The 21,171-nt window shown below is 44.1% G+C and overlaps 1 protein-coding gene across 1 annotated transcript in view; it reads left to right on the forward strand.

Moving 5' to 3' along the window:
* The window catches only part of LOC131822047 (conserved oligomeric Golgi complex subunit 2-like), a 502,532-nt gene that overhangs the window by 442,544 nt on the left and 38,817 nt on the right, over positions 1–21,171 (forward strand). The gene's annotated exons all lie outside the window — the stretch shown is intronic.

Raw genomic sequence — 21,171 nt, forward strand, 5'->3', positions numbered from 1 at the left:
ACTCTTCCCTGAGCCCAGAGCTAGCCTCAGGGATCAATCTCAATAGCCTGAGGTCACCACATGAGCCAGAACCCAGAGTTGGGCACTTCACTGAGGGTGCCGCCCAGGTGCTCCTTAGCTGTTGTTGACCCATTTCTGGAGACGGGCACCTGCGTGGCTTGGTTAGTTCAGTGAATGCCTTGGGCTCAGGTCATGACCCTGGACTGGCAGGATCTCGTCCCACCTCGGGATCCCAGCTCCTTGGGGAGTCGGCTTCTCCCACTGACCTTCTCCTCTCTCAATGCCCCTCTCACTCATTCTCTCTCCATGAAGGAAAGACAAGCTTTCCAAAAAGTGTCTGGAGCCTTGTTCGATGGGCTTGAATGTGGTGGATTTCAGTGAGTTTTCTCATCGCATGCAGACACCTTGAGGATAGCCATGTCTTTCTAAAAGGATCCCTTGTTGTTCTGCAATGGTTTCTTTCTCTGTTCATGGATCGGGTGTCTTTCCATTGTCTCTTCTCAAGACCTCAGAAAAGCAGCCTTTGAGGATTCCTTTGGGTACGGTCTAGCCCTTTTCATCTTTTCTCTTTCCACAAAATCTATACTACCCTCTGCATCCGCCTATGTAGAGTTTATTTTTCACTGACCTATCCAGGTCTTTTCTTTCAATAGAATTTCAGTCGTTCATTCTGAAGGTCATTGTTGAAAAGTTAAAGGTGAAGTCTACTAACTCACTAAGCGTATTTTCTTTTTCCTATCTATTCCTTCCTACCTTTCTATCTATACACATAGATATATATAGTAATACATATACACACACACACGTGTGTGTGTGTGTATGTGTGTGTGTGTGTGTGTGTGTGTGTGTGTTTATGCATATAAACTATCCCAGTCCTAAACTCCAGCACCTGGGAAAATGTCCTTTTTTGGAAATAGGGTCCCTGAAGATGTAACTATCTAGGATGAGGTCATATTTGAGTAGACTGGGGCCCTAATTCAGGAGGACTTGTGTGCTCCTAAGAAGAGAGAGTGCGGATACACAGATATGCACTGAGGGAGAAGGCCCGGTGAAAACGTCCAAAGCCAGAGCAATACTTCAAGTTGGAAAAGGGGCCTGGAACAGATCCATCCACAATACCTACAAAAGTAGCATGTCCTACCAACATTGTACCCTCTAGAAATGTAACACTGTCCACTTCTGTGGTTTCAGCCTCCAGGCTTCTGGTATCTTGTAATAGCAGCCATAGAAAAAACCATTATATATATAAATATATATATATATATATAATATTTATAATATCTATAATATATATATATTAAACATTCTTTTACCTAATAAAATATTTTTGTTCAGAATCTCAGTCTTCCTTCCTTCCAGTAGAATGTTATTCTCATTCTTTTGGTGCCTCCTGAACAATTCGACCACGTCTACAACTTCAATTTGCACGAAAGTTATTCTTACCTAAAGTCTTCTGCCATTTCTTTAAAAACAGTTGGCATCTTTTTGCAGTTTCCAGTGTTTTTGGTTTGAGTATCTGATTATAGGCTGATTAATGTAACTTTCATCCTACTCTTTCCTTCTGAGTTTGTTTCTTTCTGGGAAAGTATATTTTCTACTCTTTAAAAAGAAGGACCTAGAAAAGCGAAATGCTTCTTCTTTGTAAGTCTACATTCCCTTTCCCCATTTTTTGTTACCTCTCTTTAATGTCTCCCCCTGTTCTGAGGCACTGCAGGGTGTAAGCAGCCTCAGGCAGGCATAGCTCTTTCTGAACGTCAGACTGACGCTGAGTACACATACGGAATAAGGCATTTTTTGAGTCTGAGTATAGAATCGTTCCTCTATTGCTGTGCAATGAATTACCCCCAAACTTAGCAGCCCAAACTATATATTTAAGTACTTATGATCTCACACCGTTTCTAAAGGTCAGGCACCTGGAAGCTGTCGAGCTGTGTGTTTCTGCCTTGAGGTATCTCATGAGATTGCCCTCAAACAGCCGGCTGCAGCTGTTTGAAGGACATGTGATGATGGACATACCTCAATTCTGTGCAGGTGTCAGGTGTGGAGGGCTTCAGTTCCTTGCCACTCCGGTATCTAGAGGGAGACCTGCGTGTCCACAAGAGCTAATGATAAATGAGAAAGAGAGAGAAAAGGAGGGAGTGAGAGGGAAGGAGAGGGGGAATAGAAGAAGAAAGGAGAGAGAGAGAGAAGAGAAAGAGAGGAAAAGAGAGAGAGAACAAAACAGAAGCCTTTGTGTCTTTCATAACCTAATTCTGTAACTGATTTACCCCCAATTCTGCTATATCCTGTTAGTCACACCAGATGTGGGAGGGTACAACACACGTGCAGATACTGGGATGTGGAAATCTTTGTGGTCCTCCCCGAGGCTGGCTAGCACACTGACTTGTGCTTTTCCCCCCACACAATCTAACATCTTTGAAATTGGGATACATCTTACAATCAAAGGTATAGCATGGTTTGAAAGGCAAAATTCCCATTTAACAGCATTTAAATCGTCGTAAGCCTTATCACCATGATTTGAGGATATGCTATCCTTTGATATGTGGGCTTTCAGGAGGCTTCCTGGCTCCTGGCAGCTTGCCTTGACCCCAGTCTCTCACGGCCCCACCTTGACAGTCGACTTGCCACCTGCCAGATGTGCTCGGCTCCTGTCCTGTGCCCTTGCTCACCACACCACCCCTTCCAATGTGCCCTCTTCACGACTAAATGATCACACCAGGTACTGAAGCCTCCAGAAGATTTCCTGGACCATCCGGAAGCATCACAGTCTTCTCTTGCTATAGGATTGTCTATAGTCATAGCTACTGCTTCCATCCATTCATCAGTACTTGTGCTTCTGGCCTTGTAGACTTGCTGCACTTTCTGTGTAATAAATGTTGCTGTATGCATTTAGCCTGTTTTTTAAAAGCAGAATTTCTAGACTCTTCATAAAACAACTACAACAGACTTCTGCTCCTCAGGTGAAACTGTAAAACTAATCCGGCACACATCAGTAATGGACAGCTATCCAAGAATGCACAAGCTCACTGTTATAAACTGAAGCTGCAAAGATCACTGTTTCCAACGTTCATCAAACTGATGAACATTCTGTTCCCTACAGCTTCTACATTCTAAGATTTGCTTAGACAAGGCTTTGAAGTGCACCATCACATAGGATGGGGAAGGGGTACCTGCTCTTTTTTACTTGCAAAAATAGGGGTTCTGTCCAGTCACTGTGTTAAGAATAAAAGGTCAGTACTTCATGACACTCTTGTAAGTGGCTTAATTTGTTGCCCTTTTTTTCAGGTTTAATTCCAACAGGTGAATTGATGTTCTCTATAGAAAGCAGGTTGAAAAGGGGGAGTGGATAAAATGCATGAACTTCCATTGAAACCCAGTAGACAAGATTGTTAAATTTGAGGATTTTCTTTCAGTTATTTGCCTGCTCTGAAGGAAAGCTGTGCTGGACCATTGCCAGGAAACAGTGGGAAAGACCCAGGCTCATTCTTCTTGGGGACAGGCTGGAAAGCATTTCTATCATTGCATGTATGTATGGGAAACCAAATCATGACTCTTGCCTCACACTATATCCAAAAATTAAGTGGAAATAGATTATAGACTTAAATGTAAAGGCTAAAACCATAAAACTTTCAAAAGAAAATGCAGGGGGAAATCTTCATATTCTTGGGGTAAGCATGGCTGGATTGGGCCAGGTACACTATTCCCTGGGCACCAATTTTCAATTCAGGGCACAGGAAGATTCAAGACTATTTTGGTCTTGAATCTAAGCCGTGCTGACTCATCTAGCCCTCAATACCTATCACATTTGATTGAACTCAGTTCTTATCTGTTGTCAGTCTAGGTTAGAACCCAGAAGGATGATTCATTGACACCTTACCTGATCTCTAAGAGCACAGAGTCTAATATTCTTCAGTTTTCCCAGACTTGGGAAGAAGTGCCTTGCGTGCACATTGCAAAAAGGTGGATGAGAGGTTGTCTACAAAACACCCAGGTCTTTAGGAGGAAGACACCTCAGATTCACAAGGGTCCACTAGCATAACTCTTTCCCCCAAGAATATGTTCTGACCTGTTGCCAAGAACCTGTCTTTGATCTGTCTCAGGATGTCTGTGCTTAAATGCACAGAGTTAATGATTGGGTTGGTGGTTGACATGAGGGAATGGTCACTGAACAAAGGCACCCCACCTATCCTCTGCTCTCTGACTTCCTCCCTCTTCTCCAGGTCCCCTATAGCATGTGACAAGCAGAATTAGCTCACATAAAGCTATCAAAGAACTCTCTCATTAACTTAGCCCCCAGGTGTCAAAAGAAACAGCTTAAGTCCCTGAAACATGAAATGAAGATGTGTCCCCACGTTAACGATGTAACACCCCTTCCCTCACATGCTGCACACCATGGGAAGCTCTAATCACAACCATTAGGGACCTAGTTGCTGAGCATATATCAAAGGAATAGGACAGAAGTGAGGAAAGATAATTATGTTTAACAAATGAATTAAAACAATTATACAACCACCCACTGAGTACAGAGCTTTGAGCTCTGCTTCAAATAGGATATGAAAAGAATCAGCTGAGAAATCGTATTGCAATCAAAACTGGCCAGCACTTTCAGAGACCTTTTTTCTGCAGGATCAGAATGCAGACATTATTGGTTAGAGAAATCTAAAAGGTGCTCTCTTATCAGATATCTTGTGAACCTACAGTAAATGATTCCCAGTAACATTAAAACCCAATAATAACTGTTTCAAGACATGAAAACCCCACTTCTGATGGTCAGTGGTATTGTTTGTCATGTTTGTTGTAATTTGCAACAGCCAGCATCCTTTGGACACTCTTCCTACCTCTGAGGAATTTTCCCATGTTGACTTTCTACCCCAAGAGAAGCCAGAAATTACTTCGCAAATGATACAAGGTCTGCCCATCAGATGCACCCACATGAGGCTCTGATGGGAGAAGAAGAAGCAAACACCAAGTAGGTAGGATCTGTTTCTAAGGATGGATGCCAAAGACTGGAGTTCTCTGAGCAGCCATGCCCATGGTTCCATCCAGGGTCAACTGTTGGGGTATCACTGCACTATCTCCCCAGGGCAGTCCTGTGGTGGTACAGCCCCAGAACCTGGCATTGGCCCTCCGGGCATTCTTCAAGGCCCTTGATAATGTTCAATAAAGTTCTTTTCTGTTCAAACTAATTACATCATTGACTGATACACATTTTGCTTTTCAGAAGTAAAGAATAGGGGAAGAACTCATAAGGGCTTTGAAAACTGTAAAAGACTGTACCGATCTATGGTAGCAACTACAGTGCTTGGCTTTTAAAGGCAAGAAGCAGAAACCCAAGCTTGCAAATAAATAGACCACTCACAAGCTTGTTAAATGTTTGCAATTCTACAAAGTAAAGCATGGGTCATGGGATTAATGTTGTAGACGTCCCTTCATAGCCAGATGGATGATGAGTTGGGTTTTCAGAAGTTTCCAAAGCTACTCTTAGTGTAGGAGCTAACTGAGGCTATTTCTGTCCCCACGCTCCGACACTGGACACTTGTCCTTTGGGGGGCAGATACCAGGAAACCCCAAGTTGGTGGGACGATGCAGATTTTCAGCCCCGGCCTGCCTTAGGTCCCAGCCAAGAGCCAGCATGGCCCACCAGGGACATCACCCACACTCCTTCCTTTGTTAAGCTGAATAATCTTCCATTGTAATTTATTTATTTATTGCATTGCAACTTTATTTATTTATTTATTTATTTATTTATTGCATTTCATTTATTGATATAATAATATAACATTATAATAATATTTCATATATTATATGTAATATATCATATCATTGGCTCTCTCCCGTCTCTTCCCATAAGGCACTTATCCCATTGTTAGGGCCCCACCACCATGACCTAATAATCTCCTAAAGGCCTTATCTGTAAATGTCATTACACTTGGATTAGGGTTCCAACATATGACTTTTTTTTTAAAGATTTTAATTATTTATTTGACAGACAGAGATCACAAGTAGGGAGAGAGGCAGCCAGAGAGAGGGAGGGAAGCAGGCTCCCTGCTGAGCAAAAAGCCCGATGCAGGGCTCGATCCCAGGACCCTGGGATCATGACCTGAGCCAAAGGCAGAGGCTTAGCCCACTGAGCCACCCAGGCGTCCCTCCAACATATGACTTTTGAGAGGGGACACAAACATTCGGACTATAGAAGAGCTATATTTTTTAAATTATTTTTTAAGAAACAGGAAATATTAACTGACCAAAAAGCATTAATGTAAAAAAATTGATAAAAGCACATTGTATTACTGTAGATTTATTTTGTAACTGCTACTATTCACTTAATATAATCAATCACCTGGGATGATTAAAAAATGTGGACTCAACAGCCCTGGCTGACAATTTGAGTCGGCATCTAAACGGTATCTGTGTTTTATTTTGTGTGTACGTGTATTTTGTGTCTTGAGAAAAATCTGATTACAGAGATAAGTAACTGTAGATAAAGGCTGACTCGAGACAATTTGCCTTAAAATCTCAGAGCACCCCTTAATTTAACCCAAAGTCTTGAAGAAAAGATGAAAAAAGTCTTTGCTTCAAAGTTGAATCACTAAGAAGGTCAAATACGTGTTCAGATTCCTAAACAGAAAATGCACATTTTATTATGGCAGCAGAAATTTACACAGTGATGGGTTACTCCCTCACTTGCTATTGTATAACACTATCAGGTCCCGGAGGAAATCCCAGGGAGGAACATGAATCAAGCTACACCCATTGGGGCAAAATAGTGGACATTCAGCATCTTCGCCTGACGTTTTAAGGGTTACCAGAAGGAGACACTTTGGGCTAAAAACCAACCTGTGCTTTGCCCCCCAAGCAGTCTCCACAGCACACAGCCGCAACCGTGCAAAGGATGGTGCTTCTTTTCCTAATCCACATCCAGGCACCATACAAAGATAATAAAGCACCATACATTCAGCAGTGGGAGGGGTCCTTGTGTAATCAGGCATATTGTTTTGATTTTCTATGCATGGATATTTACAAGCCTGAATTTCTTAAAAGAGCAGTCAGAGTTTAAATTTTCCTGGTTAATTGTGTATTTGGAAGGTCGAAGATAGGCACAATAATGCAGAGAAAAAAACGTATTCAATAATCAGTATGAGGATGAATGAACAATGGCTTTATAAGTGAATGTGATGGTGGAAATTCAGGATATATAGCACACCTCGAGTTTTGCTGTCATCATTTTAATAAAAAATATGAATAAAAATATTTTTAAGACACGTGAGTAAAGACTAGAAGTGCAGTCCTTACAGGCTACCCACATCAAATGAGGTCACACATCCATTACATCGAAATTAAAATGGCTTCAAGTTCTCACCCTCTTCCCTCAAAGGAATCTGAAGGTTGAACATTGCTATGCCGTCACTTGGGATGTTGGCGCTGTCACCTTGCAAGGACAGAAATATGCACTGATTATTATGGGATCAGAAGGAAGAGTCACAGAAACCTGATTTAGGGGAAGAGGGTGAAAAAAATATCAGGGAAGGATAATTGAACTCTGCATTAGAAACTATTGATACAGTCTACGTTAACTAATTGAATTTAAATAAAAGAAGTTTAAAAAGAAAAAAAAATCAGGGAAGATGAGTAACCGTCCTTTATTTTCCATATTTTGATAATTTGACCATCATGAGTGCTTGCTGAAGCTGGAAGGACTGCCCCTCCAGGGTTGGTCAGCTCCTAGAGAGAGTTACCCCTCAGCTGGGAGTGAGGTTTTTAAATGCAAAGCAATGAATCTAGAGTCTGAATTCCTGACCACCTTCTCTGTGGAACTGTTACTCAGGGTCCGAATCACCCCAGGGCCAAGTACCAGACAACCAGGGACAGCCGTTATACCCCAGCTCCTGCTGAAAGTGTCCAAATCAGCCAGTCCCAACCTACCATCCCTACTTCCCCCATTCCTTCCTACAGAAACCACAATAAAGGCTCTTATCCTCAGTCCCATCCTGACGGAACCCGGTGCTCCCCTTTGTCCTCCCCCACCCCTCCCTGGTGGCTGCGCCAGCCCCCTCCTTCTGGGATCTGTGAGTAACCAATTGTCTTTTCAACAGCAGTGATCTCCTGGTCTGTTGGCCTTGCTATCCCTAAATGACAATAAAACCCCTAAGTCCAAACAAAGACTTCCTGGAGGAGGTGATGTATGAGGTGTACGATGTGTGAAGAATGTCTGGAAGTATTATCTTTGTATAACAAGCCAGAAAACAGGGTTTTAGGCACAGAGAGCAGCAGGTGTGGCCAGATGCAGGTAAGAGAGAGCCAAAATCATCCACGAATTCACAGGGGCTCACTGTGGTTCAAGCACAGAACCTGCGGAAGGAGCAGGGAAAAGTGGAATCGAGGAGATCATGTAATGGTGGAAACTGTGGGCTATGTGTTGTGCCTTACCGCTGTACTTTCTCATCTTCCTCTTTCTGGGTACACAACGCCGTTCACTCTGGATAATTTCCCCTGTGCTTCACAGTATGAAGGCTCCTCAAAGAGGTAAATAGAATTACCCTAGGACCCAGCAATCCCACTAGTGGGTATTTACCTAAAGATACAAATGTAGTGATCCAAAGGGGCATGTGAACCTGAATGTTTACAGCAGCAATGTCCACAATAGCCAAACTATGGAAAGAACCTAGATGTTCATCAACAGAGGAATGGATAAAGAAGATGTAATACACACACACACACACACACACACACACACACACACACACAGGAATACTATGCAGCCATCAAAAATGAAATCTTGCCATTTGCAATGACTTGGATGAAACTAGAGGGTATTATGCTAAGTGAAGTAAGTCAATCAGAGAAAGGCAATTATCATATGATCTCTCTGATATGAGGAGTTTGAAAGGCAGGGTAGGGGATCATGGGAGGTAGGGAAGGAAAAAATGAAACAAGATGGGATGGGGAGAGAGACAAACCATAACAGACTTAATCTCACAAAACAAACTGAGGTTTGCGGGGATGGAGGGGGTATGGAGAGGGTGGCTAGGTTATGAACATTGGGCAGGGTATATGATATGATGAGTTCTGTGAAATGTGTAACACAGATGAATCACGGACCTGTACCCTTAGGGGCAAATAATACATTATATGTTAATTTAAAAAAATTTCACCTGTGCTTTATGCAGTCTGAGGGAGGATGGGCACACATATAAACCCATATAGTGATTGGTCCACCTGACACCAATAGGACCAATCAGAGTCTCCCTGGGATTGATATGTAAATGACAGGAAGACAAGGTTCTCTCTTTAGGCGAGTGACTGGCCTTGCTGGATGGGATTCAGGAGCTGGCAATGGCCATCTTCCTGGACACTTGAAGAGTCCGACCAGAGAAGAAAGCAGCCATATGGAGACAAGTAAACATGAGACATGGACAAAGAGAAAAGTGTTTTGCCGTTTTCCAGTCCCTAGTTCTTGATTCTGAAATTTTAGTTCTGCAGTTCTTCTTTTGACTTTTTAAAAAGATTTTTTCTTTATTTATCTGACAGAGATCACAAGTAGGCAGAGAGGCAGGCAGAGAGAGAGGAGGAAGCAGGCTACCTGCAGAGCAGAAAGCCCGATGTGGGGCTCGATCCAAGGACCCTGGGATCATGACCTGAGCGGAAGGCAGAGGCTTAACCCACTGAGCCACCCAGGTGCCCTGTCTTCTTTTGGATTTGTATGAACTTCTGTGGTATCCACCCCTACAGGAACCTGGACATTCCTTTGTTTTTTGTTTGTTTGCTTGCTTTTCCCTTTTGGTTCCTCCAGTTTTCTTTGGATTGCTGCCACTTGCAAGCAAAGGGTCTTGTAAAAATACCACACCAAGGAAATTCACACGTCCTTAGGAGCTATTGAGTAAGTTCCTGTAGGGGAAGGACACAATGAGATGCACATTTTAGAGTGATCATCTTAGAATAAGTTTAGAGGATGAATTGGTGTGAAGAGGGGAGGGAAAGGGGCACATTCCTGAAGATGAGATGACAGGTTGGAAGGCCATTATGGTCATTCTGGCAAAGTATGGTGAGTGCCTGAAACAGAAGAGAAAAGGGGGCTGAGGAAAGATTAAACTTACACAAGGTGAGAAGACTAATGAGACTTTATGAAATCTGAGTTTGTGAAATCGGATATTGCTAGGCTTTTAGCACACTTACTTTGGGATCTAATCTTCAAAAATATTTAAATATCTCTGGTGGTAACAACACCATCGTCTTTCCAGTGATTAAGAACTCTGAAATCTTAATCTGGCCTGGGCTGTAGAATGTCAGCTGCGGCTTGAGCACAACGAAAAGCCATTGAAGGGTTTTACACTGGCGGGTGGAGGGAGGTCATGGGATTCCTTTTGCATTTTTAAAATGTCATTTTTGGCTGCTGTGTAAAGAATGGATAGAGAAAAGGCAAAAATAGAAACAAATCATTCTCCAATATTTACGGAACATCTACTATGTGTCAGATACTGTTCTAAACCCTAAAGACAGAATGGTTAACAAGAGACAAAATAAATTTGATGTCCTCTTGGAGTTTTCATTTTAGTTGTTGAGTGAGAAATGAAGCAAATAAATATACACACATATCAGGGGTTGATGTGGGGTAGGAAGGAAACTAAGCTGAGTGAGTGGACATGGGGTGTGAGGGTTTAGGAGAGCAGGTTGGTATTTTCTATGGGACTGTGTCAGTGAAGTCTCCCTCATTTGAGGAAAGACCTGGAGGAAATTAAGGAACGAGCAGTTGTGCTGTTTGGAGAAGAGCATCCCACACAAAGCAAACAGTAAGCCCAAGGTGGGAGCACATCTGGTGTGTTAAAAGAATGACACGGCGACCAATAATGCTGGGCAAAAAATGAGCAAGACGGCAAGTGGTAGGAGGTAGGTAAGGAAGGCAGTGGGGTCAGATCACATAAAGTCTTGAAGGCCATTGTAAAGATTTGCCTTTAACTTTGTGCCAGATGAGAAGAGCTTGGATGGTTTTGAAGAGGCTTGACTTGATTTAGATTAGAAAAGGATCAGGGCGCTTGGGTGGCTCAGTGGGTTAAGCCTCTGCCTTCAGCTCAGGTCATGGTCTCGGGGTCCTGGCATCGAGCCCCGCATTGGGCTCTCTGCTCATCAGGGAGCCTGATTCTCCCTTTCCCACTGCCTGCCTCTCTGCCTACATGGATCTCTCTCTCGCTCTGTCAAGTAAATAAATAAAATCATAAAGAGAAAAGAAAAGAATCACTCAGGCTGCTGTGTGCAGAACAAACTTGTGGGGTTGTGGGGTGGGGATGCTACTTACATTAATGTAGACTGAGATTTCTATACTGCTGACATTTGGGGCCACATTAATTTTTGCTATGGGGAGCTGTCCTGTGCACTGACCACTAGATCGCAGGAGCGCCCTTTCCCACTCCCAAGTTGTGACAACGAAAAGTGTGTCCAGACCCTGTCGAAATCCCCTGGGGGGGGGGGGAGGAGGTGCACAAAACTCTCCTGGTTGAGGACCACTGATCTGGGTGAGAGGGGGTATTGGCCCAGACCAGAGCAGCAGATGCAGGGGTGGGGAGAAGGGGGGAGATTCTGGGTGTATATCGAAGACAAAACACGCAGGATTTGTAAATATATTAAGTGTGGAGTGTGCGGAAAAGACAAGAGTTGGGATGATTTTACAATTTGGGGGGCCCGAGGCCCTGGAACAGTGACGTTCCCACTTGCTAAGATGGGAAAGAAGACGGGAGAAGCAAGTTTGATAGGCAACAGGTGTTTGGTTCTGGAGATGGTGGCTGAATCCACATGGGGATGCCCAACCAGCAGCTGAACACACGAGTCTGGCATTCATGGGTGAGGTCCAGGCTGGAGGCACAAATATGAGCACCGTTAGGACATAGGGTTCAAGCTCTGAGAAGAAGTGGGCTTACCTACGCAGTGAGTATGGACAGAGGTGTGTTTGGCAATATGATAAGGCAGCTTCATGATATCTGTCCCCTGGTATTTGTCCTGTGAGTATGGATTGGAGTGTGTATGGGACTTAGGACTTGCTTTTAACCAGTAGAATTTGGCAAGGTAAGAAGATGTCACTATTATGATCTCATTATATTAAATCAGACTGTTTTACTGATTGGAGTGAGAGGCTGTCCTGGACTTGAAGAAGCAAAGAGCCAAGTTCGGAATCACCTGTGGAGAGAGATATATGGCAGGAAACCGCAAGCAGCCTCTGGGGGCTGAGGATGGTTTCCAGTTAACAGCCTGGAGAATATCCCTGGCCCGCCCCAGCATGGGTTGCCCCCCAAATCACACAGCTACAAGGAAATGAGTTCTGCCAACAACCCGAGTGAGTTTGGAAGCAGAGCCTTCCCTAGTGGAACCTGCACGTGAGAACACAGCTTGGTGGACGCCTTCTCTCCTCCTTTGAGTGAGACCCAGAGCCAAGGACCCTGGTTAAGCTGTGTCTGGCCTCCTGACAGCTAGAGATGGCAGGATAGTAAACTGAGCTGTTTAAAGTTAATAAACTTGTTATTATTTGTTATGAAGTAACTATTAAAAACAATACAAGAGGCCCAAAATGGAGTTGCTTATGCTAAGCCCCATGTCCCCCAAACCAGAATTAATTATGATTTCAGCTGTCCCAGAAATGGAATCTGAGCCCAGGCAAGCAGATTCCACCTGATCCCCACTCCCTCGGACCCCTGCCATCCCCAGAAGCCAAGTCACCTGGACATAACCAACCTGCCTTGTTTGCCTGACGTGACTTCCTTGCTCCTCCTCTCTTCTGCCTATAAAAGTATTTCATTTTGTACTGCTCCTCCAAGCTCCTTTCAGTCTGCAAGCAGGATGCTGCCCATTTCGTGAATCATTAAATAAAGGCAATAGGTTCTTTAAAATGTACTCAGCTGATTTTTTTTTTTTTTAACACAACAGAAAACTCAAGCAGAAGGTCCGAGTCCCAGAGCACAGGACTGATGTCTAAAGGTCAGGAAGCTCAAAAAAAAAACAGCCAGGAAAGGAGCCATCATCACTGACCAGTGTGGAAGAGGAAGGGAGAGCCAACATCACGATGAAAAAGATAGAATATTTCCAGAGAAGTGGAGGGACATCTATGTCTATAGGACTGACAGGTTGTGTCATTTGGATCTGAGGGTTAATCATTGGATTTGGCAATTGGCGGTGATTAGCGATCTTGTAAAATATCTGTGTAGGTGTAGTCGTGGGACCAATTACTGTTAACAGTGTCTGAAGTGCAAAAAAAATTTCAGGGTTTGGATTCAAATGGGAGCAGTGGATATAAAGAGCAGTGAGCAAGTCTGACTTCTGTTTTGGAGATCAAATCAGTTGGTTTTGCTGATGGATTAGATATGAGAAAAGGGAAAGGGGGAATTTATCCTAGGGGCTGAGGCTTTAGCCAGTAGGAGGTGGGGATGCTGTTTACTAAGATGGGGAGACTGGGACAGGAGCAGGTTGAAGAGGGAGCAGGATAGAAATCATGGTGAAAATAAGACTCCTGTTACATATTCATGGAGAAATATGCTGCAGGCAGCTGGCCATGTAATTCTCAGCTCCAAGGGCGGATTAGGATTAAAGACGTTAACTTCAGAGCCTTCAGCTTCTACAAAGAACTTAAATCAGTGATGCTGAATGGAATCGGCTAAAGCAGTGGTTTTTAAACTGGGGCTGGGAGGCAAGGAGTTTTGCTCCCAGGGCCGATTGAACAATATCTGGCGACATTTTTGGTGGTCACCACTTGGGGGGGGGTGCTGCTGGCATCTAGTGGCTAGAGACCAGGGATGCTGTTAACTGTCCTGCAGGGCACAGGACAGCCCCACAGAGAGAATCACCCACCAGGTATCAATAGTGCTAGGTTGCGAAAGCCTGATCGAGGGAGAGAGGGAGAGAGAGAGAGAGAGAGAGAGAGAGCGAACACATAGCTACAGAAGACCCAGAATCAAGCTCTTCAAAGGGGCGGAAATGAAATAGAGAAGCAAATTGAGAATACAGATCCAGGATGGTAGGAAGAGAAACCATGTGATTAAGAGGGCACTAAGGAAGCGGGAACCTAGAGACACCGAGTACATCCACGTTTGCTAGTGATAGGCGTGTATGGTGCATCGACCGCCTATGAGAATTCACACACCTTGCACATTTTTATGTGGGCATCTGAAACTTTTTAATCATAAACTTTTCATCACAATATATGTATATTTTATTAACTAGATGTTGAAAATGGTCAACATTTTAAAAATGAGATAGAGGGCACCTGGGTGGCTCAGTCACTAAGCAGCTGCCTTTGGCTCAGGTCATGATCCCAGGGGCCTGGGATGAAGGCCCACATTCCTGATCAGCAGGAAGCCTCCTTCTCTCTCCCCTGCTCTCCCTACTTCTGTTCTGTGTGTGTGTGTGTGTGTGTGTGTGTGTCTCTACCAAATAAATAAATGAATCTTTAAAAAGAAAATGAGATAGGAAAGGATCGACTTCATTGGAATAACATTTGCCTGCTACAAGTTGATTTTTTTTTTTAAAGCAGAACAGTCTCATTTTTTGTTATTTAATTTCCCAAACCACACGGGAATGGAATGAAACCATTAAAATCCTTACTTGTGCTTTTCCCTATTATGTCCCTAAGAATTTGTAGTTTAATTTAAATATGAAGGAATGAGTGCCACTAACCAAAACTGATTGTTATTCTGATGTCAGAGCACTTCCAACATCTGCCCAAATCCCCTTTCCGATGTTAACCTTTACCCTAATAAGGAGAGGAAGCCCTAAAGGCAGAGCCCCAGGACTGCCCACAGAAGGGCATTATTTGAAACAAAACTGGTATTTCAACTTTGGTATCAGCCCAAGTCCTACACTCTAATAAGATCTGAGAGGAGTGTCTTGATCTTCCAGGAAGGAGAGGAGTATCCTGATATCAGACCCAAGAATGGGCATATCATCTATCCTACAGAGCACACATGGAGTTTGGATCTGGAAATGGACTCCCTTAAAATGATCTGCATATAAGGATTCTTTATAGAGATTTTTCAACTACCCTTGGGGACATGGTACCCTACACCCACAGATGTAGACAAATATTTTACAAGCTATGCTGGGAATGAGGTGGGGAGAGAAATATGGAGGTTATTATAGGAAGATAGAAGGTAAAAGGTGAAAGACCCCCCCCCCCCCGTCGTTAACTAATTAACTGTTCTTTAGTTGTGTAAGAGTACCCCTCCTCCCCTTGCAATCAAAAGACCCTTCCCCCAGGGTTGAATTCACTGTAACTGCTCTTTTGCCTTTCTGTAACCCCTTGGCTTTTAGGGCATGACACTTGTCTCCTGTTTGAACAAGATACCTTCTCCTAATAGACGAGGCATGGTCACGCAGGCAAGGGGGCTGCATGGTCACGTAGGCCACGTAGACAGGGGGCTGCATAGTCACGTAGACAGGATGTCTTTCTGCTGAGTAATAAGGTCAAACTTCCCCTCTTTGTTTCCCCTTCCCGCCTTTCTCTTCCCGCGCGGGGGTCTTCCAAAGCCAATCCACTAACACCAAGTATGCCTTTTTTCAAATGTTCAAATTGTCAGCCAATCAGCCCCGTCCCATCCGGGACTTGTATGTACCTGTCTATAAAAATCCTGCACCACCCCAGCCTGGTGTGCTCAGCTAGCAGGAGCTGCTGACCACCCGCAGGCGCCTGCACAACAATAAAGAACCTCTTGCTGTTTGCATCCTGTGGCAGTGTTGAATTCTTGAGTAAGGGGATCCGCGGGTCTTTCATAGAAAGTCTTTGTTTTGGGTTTTTTCCTTTTGTTTTTAAGAAAAATGTCATTTGTCTTCTGACTGGAGGGATCCATTGGAACGAGAACTTGATATTGACCCTGGGAGTGGAGTCCTGGAGAGGGCTGGAGGAAACAAATCCCAGGCACAAGGAAGAACAAACCCCAGCTGGGGATGTCTGCTCTTCTCAATAAACCTGCTCTGTCTTCAACTCTTTCTGTGTTTCTTGTACATTTCTCCAATTACCATGTAAGTTCCATGATGCCAGGGACTTTTCTGTGTCGTTCGCCACAGATTTACAAACACTCAGGGCAGTGTAGCACACAGTAGGTACTGACTAAATATTTGTTGAGTAAATGTCTAAAAACAAATTAAAAATGGATACAAATGTAGGTATAGATTTGATTGGGTGGTGGTAAGATAAGGGAATTCCTGCACAAAGGGCTTTTATTTTCTTGAAGTGTGACACTAGTGATGAAGTTTTGGAACACAGGTGAGGTTTGGTGGGGTGAGGTCCAGAGCCGATGACCAAGAAAGGATTCTTGAGACGTCTTAGGTGCAAATGGTGGTTTTATTAAAACACAGGGACAGGACCCAGGGGCAGAAAGAGCTGCTCAGACAGAGGCATGGCTGACTGGGAGCTGAGGAAGGTGAGGAAAAAGGGGGTGTCCAGGACTGTCATATGCTAAAGAAGAATTTCAGGATAAGGGAGACCTGGTTATTGTCAAGTCAAGGCTGTTTTTGCCTCTAATGAGGGAAAGCATGAAGACAGTCGGGAGTTTCCTGGAGATATGTTACATTCCTCCTATCACACATCCTTGTCAGTGGGCTTTGGGCTCAGAAGAAATTCAGTTTTATTGCACTTCCCTTCCCCTTAGCCTCCCTCAATTTTATGGAGGGGAGGGTGATGTTAGGGCTTCCGGAAACTGAGGTATGGGTCTCTGGAAGTCAGGCTATTGATGAGAAAGCTTCTTCCTTCCTTGTAAGTCGCTAGGACATTTGTAGATGGAGGGAGACTCCTGTCCTGCAGGACTGGGATCTCTATCAGTTAAGCATCGTTTTTCCTTTAGGGCAGCCGGGAGTGCATGAGGAATGTTACACATATGGTATGGGGAGAGAGTGTAGGGTGCCAGTTTCTGCTTTGTCCTAAGCTTGCCTTCTGCTCCCTCATCCCTAGGACAGGAGCTGGGAGTGAGGTGACATAGTTCAGAAGAGGTGGGGGTAGGGATTGTTGAGGCAAGTCTTGAAGGTGTGAAACGGTCATCCATTAGAGGGAAAGCAAACTCACCGGAGAGACAAGGGAGTTTGAAGCCAGGGTTGAGTATCCACTGGAGAATTGTGGTCAAGTGTTTTAAAGTACAGCAGGTTGGCTCAGCTGTATGATTCCTTCCTGGTTTCTGGTGCATGCCACTGGCATTGGTAGAATCATTTCTAAAGAAACAAAACAAAAGAGGATAAGCCATTCTTTCACAAACGATGATGAATCAAGTTTTGAACATGCTGGGTTTTGAGGCACAGGTGGGACATCAGTGAAATAGCATGAGTAGGTAATCAGTTACACGGGCCTGGTGGGTAGGAAAGAAACAGATGGTCGTGTATCAGTGGGAGAGATGTTGGCTAGGGAATGGGAGCTGAAACCAAGGGCACAGTTGATATCACTACAAGAGAGGGTAGCTTGGAAGAGAAAGGTTAACTGAACCCCCGGGGAAACCCTGATGGTAAAGTCACATGCATTTCTCAGGCATGCCAATGTTGACACAGATCATTGTAACTCCTGGGGGCCAGAAGCCATGTCTTTGAGATTCATTCATTCTCTGCCTCTGGCATAGCGTGGGCCACATTGAAGGAAATTCTAAAATTCATTCCGATTTGATTTCATTGCACTTTTCATTTACCAGAATCTTGTCATGGTTTGCTAGTGTATCATTTTCTCGAAAAGATTAAATAAGGACCATTTTACAAATATGAGATGAACGCCTGAAGGGATTTTGTTTAATTCATTCATTAGCTCGGGAACCACTAAGAGGTTACCACCACTTCAAGCAAGAATCTCAAGGCAGACACATATACAATCAGTAATACTTAAACGAATTTGCTTTGATAGGTGCAAATAGATATGCAAATAGAATGCAAATGGATGCAAAACTGCCTTCTACCAAAGGAAAGGGGGTCAACTGTACTTCCAGTGGACAAAATTCATTTACATATAGCTAGACAAGATCATCTGCATCCACATCAATTATGTACAATCTATAGAGTTGCAAAATAGCTCAAAGACAAGAAAGGCACAGAATATCCCATAGAATTGGTCAGCCCAGAAGGGTACATGAGACAACACCTGTTTTCCCTTGGAAGACACTATAATCTTTTAGGTTCATTTCAATGTCTTTCGTGATTTTGCCTATGCTTTAAAAGAAAAAAAAGTTACCCTTATCATTCTTATTAGTTTGAAAAAAACTAATAAAATACTAGTCTTTTATAAAATACACATGGAAGAATGTTCTGGCACTATCATACCCAATTTGGGGTACTAACTGATTAGGAAGATGAGGCAGAATTTGGGAGCCCCTAGGATGAGTCTGTTTCCAGTTGGAATGGGAAATATTTAAGAATCAAACTAAATGATCTCAAATCCACTCTGGAATGAAACAGGTTATAAGGAAAATACAGAAGATGTTGATATGGACCTGTTGGCTCATTGTGAGCTTTCCTGGTCGAATGGAGACCTCTACCATGATGCTTGTCCTCCATGTCCCACCCGTCCCATACCTGCTATCCTGGCACCAAAGGGCCACCAGACTTTAGGCTCAGTCTGCAGTTCCAAATGGAAACCCTCTGTTCCCACAGTAGTGGACAGGATGACTCTGGTTGCTGGTGGAAGCGTCAGCTGCTTTAGTCCAACAGTTCAAGAGAGGATCAGAAGAGCAAAAAAATGTGAAAACTATTAATATAGAGGAGTAGGAAGGAGAAATGAGGACCTGTCACAGTGCCAGCGAAAATAGGGAACTGAGAATCTTCCAGAGATTCAGAGTCAAAGGGGGTTAATATTTACTTAGAAAAGAAGTCATGGGCACAAGCTCTAGGATGAAATGAAGGCAAGAGAGGCAAGTTAGGGAATCGAGAGAGAGAGAGACTTGAAGATAAAAAAAAGTCAACTTAAAGTCTCATTCCTCATTAAGGAAAGTACAGATCAGAGAAGAGGGGAGAGACTGGGATATAGTTGATCGCCAATTATGTCTGGCTCTGATTAGAAGCTTTGTATCCACTTTTTCATTTCATCTTCCAGCCTGTTTCCTGGATTCCAGCTTCTATTTCCTATGAAATAGTTACCATCACCAAAGACGAGAGTCAAACATGTAACAGTAGTCAAATCTTCAACAGCACGGACAACTAACTAACCAAATGCGTGTTACACACCCAGTGCTTGGATCGCGAGGCCATGGTAGGGATCTTGGGAAGGGTTCAGGGTAGGGAGACACACAGCAGGTTCTGGCCAGAGGCTAGTCACCAAACTTTGTGTGGCTAAAGGGGTGTGTACCAGCTGAATGTCAGCTCCCAGATGAAACTGAGGGAAATGTCCTTTGGGAAGGTTTCCGCTGACTCTCTGCCTTTCCTTTGTCTTCCCCAGGGTGTTCCATTAGCATTTGGGGTCTGGGTTCTTGCCTGTTGCTCCTGGCTTTGGTGGGCCACTCCACTGCCACAGCCAGGGCTCCAAGTGGCAATGCACTGTATGGGGTCTTGACTGTTCCCTCCTGACTCTCGGAAGGAGAGCAGGCAGCAGGGATTTTCATTCTTTGTTGGCACCTACTCTCTTCAGCAACCCCAAGATCAGTACCCCAGGCAGCACAAGCTCAGTTTCATGTCTTTACCAAAGGCCGGCAATAATTTCAGAAAGGAATGACAATGAAGGTAAAAAACAGTTCAACTACTCGCTCCTCTGGACTTCCAGAGCAGGTGGGGTTTCCAGACAACTTTGTTCCGTCGGTCTGGCACCCTTTCCCCCCCTCTCGGTGCCCTGGTGATGAGTGTGGTCCTTGCTGTTTGTGCTGCCTGAATTTGCCCTTGTCGCTTATTAGCACTGTGGCCCTGGTCTAAAAGTCATGCCTCTCAGAGCCAATCTGAATAGCTTATTAGACCTATTGATTCTGGCATAGTGGGCCTGTGTGGAAATCTCTCTTCTTCATCCCTCCTCCTTCTCAGTCTTCCCCTCCTCCACCTCTTCATCCTCCTTCTTTGATGTGTAAACAAAGGTATTTGGGGAGCAGGGAATGATGTGATGTTTGGGATTTACTTTAAAATATATTCCAGACCTCCCCCCTCCACAAAAACCAAAAATACAGGCACTTTGGGGGCAGTAGAAGGAGGAGGGCCTATGAAACAGTTGGGGAAGCAGAGTGATAAGTACTCGGAAGGGCCGGGATCCTTCTGCTCTACACACTTTGGTGTATGCTTGAGAATTTTCATAATAAGAGTAAACAAACAAAGACCAAATAATGAGGCTTTCATTCCCTATATCCAAATGAGCATAGAATGCACTTTCATAGTTGCTCCCCTGACAATTTATTCTGATTCTCCAAATAAGATTCTAGTTCTCATCCTACCTGTCATAGTCTCTGGATATTGACTGGGAACGTTTTCCTCAACAAGGCCTTGCCAGGCCCACTGCTAGGGAATGTATTGTTTCAGATTCTGTACTCACGTTTTAAAGATTTTTTAAATTTTATTTATCAGAGAGAGGGGGCGGTTAGAGAGCGAGCACAGGCAGACAGAATGGCAGGCAGAGGCAGAGGGAGAAAGAGGCTCCCTGCTGAGCAAGGAGCCCGATGTGGGACTCGATCAGAGGACGCTGGTATCATGACCTGAGCCGAAGGCAGCTGCTTAACCAAGTGAGCCACCCAGGCGTCCCTGTACTCATGTCTTAAAAAAAAAATGTGACCAGTTTCCCGTTTGGATTGACTTGAATGCAAGACTCATTGTAAGCCATTGTCTTGCTGTGTCCCATCCCTTTCTAAGGACTGCTCGTGCTATCTCTGGGTGCTGTCTCTAGGAGATCTCAGCATTGGGAGGGGCAGCTCAGTCCTGGGCTATTACAGCAAAGCTGCAGCCTGAAAGGCGCGCGTGAGATCTGTGGTTTGAGCTGTCAGAGTCTCACGGAGAAAAAAAAGAGAAATGAAACATCATTTGACCATAACATTCCCACTAAAGGGGAGGACAGTGGGAGAAAGAGCTAGGGAAGAGGAAAGAAAAATCTCAAAATAAATGTGGGGTGGATGGCAGGAGGAGGAGGGGGTCTCGGAAATTGGGGGCAGGTGTGGTGATCGAACCACAAACACACGATTCCGCCCCTTCTAGAGCGGACTGGACATAAACATGCTCGCACATCTACTTGTCGGCTGCGTTTTGTCGGCCGGCCGGTAGCGAGGTGAT

Source organism: Mustela lutreola, chromosome X (assembly GCF_030435805.1).
Source record: "Mustela lutreola isolate mMusLut2 chromosome X, mMusLut2.pri, whole genome shotgun sequence".
Taxonomy (NCBI): Eukaryota; Metazoa; Chordata; class Mammalia; order Carnivora; family Mustelidae; genus Mustela; species Mustela lutreola.